The 7,258-nt window shown below is 32.0% G+C and overlaps 1 pseudogene; it reads right to left on the bottom strand.

Annotated features, from left to right (window-relative positions):
- Positions 1–5,465: 5,465 nt before the first annotated feature.
- Positions 5,466–6,658, bottom strand: LOC149555925 (aspartyl protease family protein 2-like; annotated as a pseudogene).
- Positions 6,659–7,258: the final 600 nt, after the last annotated feature.

Here is a 7,258-nt window from a genome sequence, read left to right as displayed (position 1 = left end):
AAGTGGAGTTAAAGTTATCCAACCCATGATGAAATAAATCAATTTTCGCAATAAAGAAAAAATTGGGTTTTTGAGTGACCATAAAAGTCAACAAAAGGGGCTAGGGGGGTGGAAAATGCCCTCAACCCATACCCATACCCCTTGGGTACTTAGATTTAATGATTTTAGGCCTTTAGGATTAATTAGGGACCTATCAAAAGCTAGGAAATTTTTAGGAATATCTAACAACCTTCAAAATGTAGATTAAACACTAATTTGGATTAGGGGTAATTAATCTCGATTATAAATTGATTAGCAAAAATGGCACTAACTTAGTCTGACTTAGATCTTTAGGTTACTTGGATAACTCTAACTATCATGTTGGAATGCATATACAATTCACAAGTATCAAGCAACACTATAAAAACATTGTTACAAAACATTTAACATTTATTGATTACAAAATGATACATTCATTCAATCCATGACACAAATAAAATACAAACACCAGGGTTTGTATCTTTGATCAGATTTAACCTTGGTTTCCACAACTGTACATAGGGTTTAGTTTTGTTTCTCTGTTAGATTTCTCAGCTAACATATCATGTACACTCATTGCACACATTAGTAGCTCGAGAAAAATCACATACATATATTCAAAACTTATTTGGATAGTCACATAAATCAAAACACAAATCTTTCATATAATTAACTGTTTAGTTCATTTCTGCTTGCATTTAATCATCAGAAATTACAAAATCAATATAACTAATATGCTAATTCAAATTAAAATACTAAAATAATCATCGTTAGGCATACATATACCTAACATCATAAATATCACCAATTAAGGGATACTAAACTATCTGAATGCATATAATCTAATCATCGAGGTACCAAAATCAACACTCTTATCATCGAGTGAAAATGCCTTTTATCATTGTTAGTGAAATTTTATTGTTTACATAGTCGAGATAATGTAGTAGTTCTCGAATCATTGAGTATTAAAACATGGATGTATCAACTACTCTCAATTTCATTAGACATTCACAACATAACATTACTTCATATCCATTCTAATCTCCTACAACATATTTAACAATGAAATTCATATTTAACAAGTACATGCGAGGAGGGACCTTACACCAAAAATAGGGATATGTCCTCTGAAATGGATATCCAATACTTATACAAATTACTTCATGGAAGAATCAAATAGAAGCATACAAGCTCTGTGAAGTAGGATTGAAAAGATTACTCAAGACCTAAAATGTAAAATATGATAATCTATTAAAAGCCCTTAGAATAGATTCTCTCATCTAGTTAGATAGTGATTGATACACATGATCTGTGAGAATTCTTGATAAATGAATTGGTGGAGTGGAAGATTTTTTCCAAGTTGCTAGAAGATCATGATAGGAGACACCTCAAAAAGTCAAAGGAAATGAATACACTATGCACACATTGAACTTGAAGATTTGATATTTTGTAGTTATGACTGTCAGGGAACTTGAAAGCTAATTGAAGTGTTTAGAATTTATTTTTTATTTGACACATGTTAGATGAATGCTTGCTGATGAAGAAATTCTTTTTTTATTTCTTCCTTTTTATCGGCACTAGTAGATTTAACCCTAAATTTTGACCAAGCAATTTAAATGGCTTGGTTGGTCATCATTTAAAAGGAAACTTTTGTGTTTCTTTTTAAACATGCCCATGTTGGTCATAATTGTGACCAATTCTTTTTCTTTTGTCTTGGTCTCAATTGCAACCAACATGGCAACATAAAGACAAAAAAATGAAAGTGGCATTTCATTGGAGAATTTTAGTTGAGTGTGGCAAGTTAGTTGAGTGCATCACTCCCCTTGAGCACCATACAAGTTGAGCATCATTTTGCGATTAATAGAGGATTTTGAGTGCATTCTTCATCCTTGGAGCATTTGGAAACCCATCTACTGCAACCCTAAACTAGAACTACCTATCATCATTCAAGCATACACACACGAACTTGCCTAGATTCACGTCACAATTAGTGAATAGATGAGTTATGTTGATACCTTCTTTTAAAAAAAATGATTGATTGGGGATTGATTGGGGGAAGGCGTTGTTTGAAGAAGCCCTAGTTATGATGGTTACCTTATGCCTTAGGAAAACCCTCCCATTTGTGGATGATTCTATATACAATATCAAATGGTAGTGCATTAACTTTCTCAAATTCATTTCCTTCACCCTTAATATAAATTTGGGATTGGTGTCCTTCATTTCAATTTGTTGTGCCAAGAGATTTTTGTGCAAATGTAGTCTAGCAAACAGTGTTCATGTCTTAACTCTTATGCGCCAATAAAAGTTTTAAAACTCTAAATTAACACAAATGCCAACATTTCAAACCCTTGGCATCTATGTAGTGGACTTAATCAACTATAACCTACTAGAGGTATGAAATAACATCTTTTTTACACATTGTCAAATAATGTAAGTGACTCTGCCACTATCCATAGTTTATTTTCCATTTTGTGCCAACGTCGTTCATTTGCCCCAGTTGTGAGTGTATAAAACTTGCTTGCCAATAGTTTAGTCCACGAGATGATTAAGCATTGACAAGACCCATTTCAATTAGTAAAGAAGATGAAAATATAAGTGAATCAGTAGAGCATACGAAAACTTGATCCCCTTGTTGTGTACACCATATTATAGCATAAAAGAAATGGTATAAAGGGAGTATAATTAATGTGTTACCAGTTCTCACAGGATCAAACATGGTTGCATTAAAATCTAAATGTGGGCTTGACAAACAAAATTGGCAAGTTTTAACCTAAACAAAAAAGTTTCCTCTCTGTCTACCATAGTACTTCTATTATACAAAGATTGTACTAAAATCACAATCTATCTATTTTTGTACAATAGTAAAAACCATACAAAGGAGGGTATCTATGTAGTGCTCAAAGGAATGGCAAACCATCCATTGGTTTAAATAGCATAAAAGATTCTTTAGAAAGGTAGGTACAAACAATTTGTGGACAAATATACTCATTTACTATTTTTTGGTTTTAATTTCAATTTGGAAGTTAGTTTTAGATGTTTGAAACTCTACAGCTGATACTTCTAGTCATTGAACATTTGGTTGCTATACATATATATACATAATACATATACATTAACAAAGAGTTTATTGAAATTTTTATTACTCCTATTCAGTTGCCTTCATTTGAAAATTTCAATTCAGTTCTAACCTTATGCAAAAGTGTTCTATAATGTATATGATGATTACTTTATCTTATGAACATTTGAAATTTCTTATAATTTTCCCTATTTTCTTAATTACAATCTTCTACATCCTGAAAACTCAAAAAAATCCCGCATCCCTCATTGTCCATGTCCCTCAAATTTGGTGGAAAATAATTTATGAACCCTAATTATTCTTTATATAATGAATTCTAAGGAAAAAGAATAGTCTTAAATGCAAGAGATAAAATTAATTAAACAACTATTTGCATGATGTTTTGGAAAAAAACCATTGCAAAGGAAATTATGAGTACATACCATTCCCAATAGCCATAGTTCCAAGGGTATGTCGTGTGTAGTTGGGCACCTTGGCAACAAACTCAAATGTGTAGTAGTTCTTTCCCTCAGCTATGTGTTGCATCATAGCATTATAATGTCAATTGTGCACTACATCATAGTATTATAATGTTAAAAATAGTATGGTAGTATCATGATGTCAAAGATTAAATAATGAGTTTCTAGGTGGCATATATTTTAGGGTCTATTTATTTCAGTGTTGCCAAAGGCACCATTCCTTACAATCAACATCCTCCATTATTTTTTTGTAAGAAATGAACTTTGATAATAGGTATATTATATGAATACGATTGAACAATCACTCGATGAATGAATTTATAAGATATAATATGAGAGAATGAGTTGAGAATCAAATTGCATCGAAGAAACAAAATATAGCATAGACCCCAAGTTGCAGTAAGCATAAAAAGCAAGAATTTGAAATCTAAAACTAAAAAAAATCTCACATGCTATAAGCATAACTTTTCATTGACATTTATGGAAGATGTTAAAATCCATCTCATAATACTTGAGAGAAGAAAACAATTACAAAAATATAAGAACAAGGATACAAAGAAAATTCTTTTCGTAACTAGAAAACCCCTGCAATAATATAAATTTATTTTCAATCTCATTTTCTTTAAGAAGAGGGGGACGAGTATGTTAGTAATTTAGAAATCCCTTGATGATCTCTCCATGGACAATTTCCATTAGTCAAACTTCACCAACATTGAGGCCATCTCACAATTAGCTTACACATATTGTCCTTTCCCTTTTCTATGATAGGAATTTTCTCATTTCAAAAAAGAAGTATACAAGAATGACAAACTAGATGAATATCAGAATATAGCTGCTACAAATATACAAGATGTCCAAATAGAGAAGCCATCAAAAAGTAATCAAAATTAGACCATTAGAAGTATGTTCAATACCAATTTTAACATGTCTTATTTTCAAAAAGTGGGTGTCCAAAATCTATTTCTTTAAATCCTTCTTAAACTTCCTATAGAGTACCTTTCAACTTTTATATGGAGTACCTTTTTCTTTTCATATCATATTTTAAAATATTGAGAGTACTTGGTGGCATTTGGCCTTGGCTCAATATCATCATCACGAGGTTTTCTATTGTATTAATCTCAAGTATATTCTAGAATATCCATAGCGACTTTGTCTTCTAAAATAGTTTCAAGTTGTGAAGAAGATATTGATGAATCTTTTGTCACTTTTTTCATACACTTCAAATTAGTGCAATAATAAACAAGATTTTTCAATCTTCTAGATAGTTTTGTAGTCCCTTATCAAACTGAATATGCTCAAACTAGCTCCAATTCCTTTCACAAGCATGTGAACTTGCTCCTTGGCTCAATAATCTAGAAGCAAGCACTGTATCTCACAAGTGTCTACTCCTAAAGAGCTTCATCCATGTCAATAAACATCAACATCAATATGCAAGATGTCCTTGTGACTTGTATATTTAGGTTCAATTCCCAATTTTACCTGCAATTTTAGGATGTGGTTAAGGTCCTGTAGTGGCTTCATAAAGCTCACTCGTGACTTAGTGATGTAGGACCATCATAGTGGCTGAACAATCTTCTGTCACCTAAAAAGACTTTGCTTTCATTTTTTGCTCTGTTTACTTAGTTTACATGATGGGTTGGTTCTGATATTTTGTTTGAAATATACATTATGAGTTCTACTATAGAGTTCGAGTTGTGTGTTTGGGAGTCTAAGTAATCTACTATATTGTTATGAAGGTTATTGTCATGCCTCTGAACTGGCATTAAACTTGACAGAGGAATTGTCTTAGGACACTATGATTTCACAATTTTTTCTCCTAATGTCAATAGTGAATTGATAGTAGTTCATGATTACCATAATAGATCATAGGGAAATATGATTGCTGCACATATATATCATACAACAATCACCTATCATACATCAATATGAGAAAAATCAAGTCTAGAAAATTCCCTATCATACATGATAAAAAAGTTCTGCTACAAAATCTTACCAAGAATAGAGAAAACAGTAAGAGAAGAGACACCCTATAATGTTAGGCACTTGTCATTATTAATATTGATGAAATAGTTTAAAGGAGGAGAATTAAATATTATGCCATCCTTGAAAATAATTGTAAGCTTTGGTAATTAGAGTCTAGCAATACCTAAGATATTGAATCATAGATCAAATTAGCTCTTTACAAGTCTTATTCGCATCTGAATGCTACAAGGATTATCTAGTATGTAGGCTCTACAATATAGGTCAAGGTGGTGCCAAAATCAATGATAGTTCTCCCATTTCCCTGAACATGAATACTCCAAGCCTTGGGATGGATGGGAATAAGAACCCCATCAACAAAAACTTTCTTTATCCCAATGTAGTAAAAGGTCTCTATAAATATGTTCCTTAGAAAAGGAGAGTAGCTCATCAATTTCTTCAATGACTACCTCAATGGTGTCTCCCCCAATATAAATTAACTTGTGTGGGGGGAGAAATAGTGTAGTCCACCAAGTAGTAAGAAGTTTTATTCCAAAAAGTTTACCAAGTTGTGAGGTGAATAAAATAGGCCGCTTCCCCAACCCCATTACATAATATATTCCAACAAATGCTTAACCTATAAAACTAGGTCCTCAAATTTTAATCCCAGAGCTAAATGCCACATTGGGGATTCTGGTACTCTCCCCTAAGCTTGTATTGAGTGTTTCAATCTCCATAGAGAAGATCCCATTTCTATCAAGGAGATTTGCATAGATATGGTAAAACATGCATGAACTATGGATCCTTGTGCAATTACATGAAGAATACGAGAGAGGAGAAACTAGTTGACAAACCGGTGCATAGTAATGTACTGGCATAAAACTTGACGAACGCCCTGTAAAGAAGGTTGATCTAGAATTTATATGGAACAAGTAGATCACTAATGGGTAAGTATATTTATTAAATTAATAGGATTTATATTAGCTTTTGTATATATTCTATATTAAATCTTAGGCTTATATTCATTTGTACATAATCGATGGTGCATTTTATCAAATCAACTTGGTTAATTACCTTTTAACTTGAAGGAGTCTATGCAGTAGGAAATGGGCCATTCACAAAGTTTTAATTGAGGTTTGTGGAACATTTCCAGAAGAGCTTCCTCTGTGCTAGGTAGTAAGTATTATGCAATTAATATGGAATTATTTTTTTCCTTTGTAGTGCTTCTCCTCTACTAAACTCTATGTTAAATTCAAGGAGTGCATGATGCTTGGTGTATATTGTAGGCCAAATGGTGATTCCTTGTTTCAAAGTATAATTTATTCAAAAGCTTGCTCTACCCAATTTATAGAAGAATTGTCTTTGCACTATTTAGTAAGTATAATTTGTAGTTGATATGAGATTTATACTTTATAAGTTTATTGTCTTTCTTATATTACTGCCTGTAATGAATTCTTCTTAAGTATTTTATTGTCATCATAGATGCATTTTTCACATGAAGTCAACTACCTTATATGGTAATAAATTGAACTCCATTTTAAGAGGAATTTGATAATTCAGATGACCTCCACCAACTTCTCTGAAGTGTATACATTTGCATTGTCTTCATAAGGTTTTAAAATAGCAAAAGATAGAAATGGGAGCTCAAAGACCTCCAAAGCCTCCAATAGCTATGAGGTAAGTATTGAAAGCTTCACTAAAATATTGAAGCAAATATCAAATTTGAATGCTTTTATTATCATATTTG

This window comes from Cupressus sempervirens, chromosome 5, assembly GCF_028749045.1.
Source record: "Cupressus sempervirens isolate cs-2001-9-10 chromosome 5, ASM2874904v1, whole genome shotgun sequence".
Classification (NCBI taxonomy): Eukaryota; Viridiplantae; Streptophyta; class Pinopsida; order Cupressales; family Cupressaceae; genus Cupressus; species Cupressus sempervirens.
Note: the sequence above shows the minus strand (reverse complement) of the source record. Positions and strands in the feature narration are given on the sequence as shown.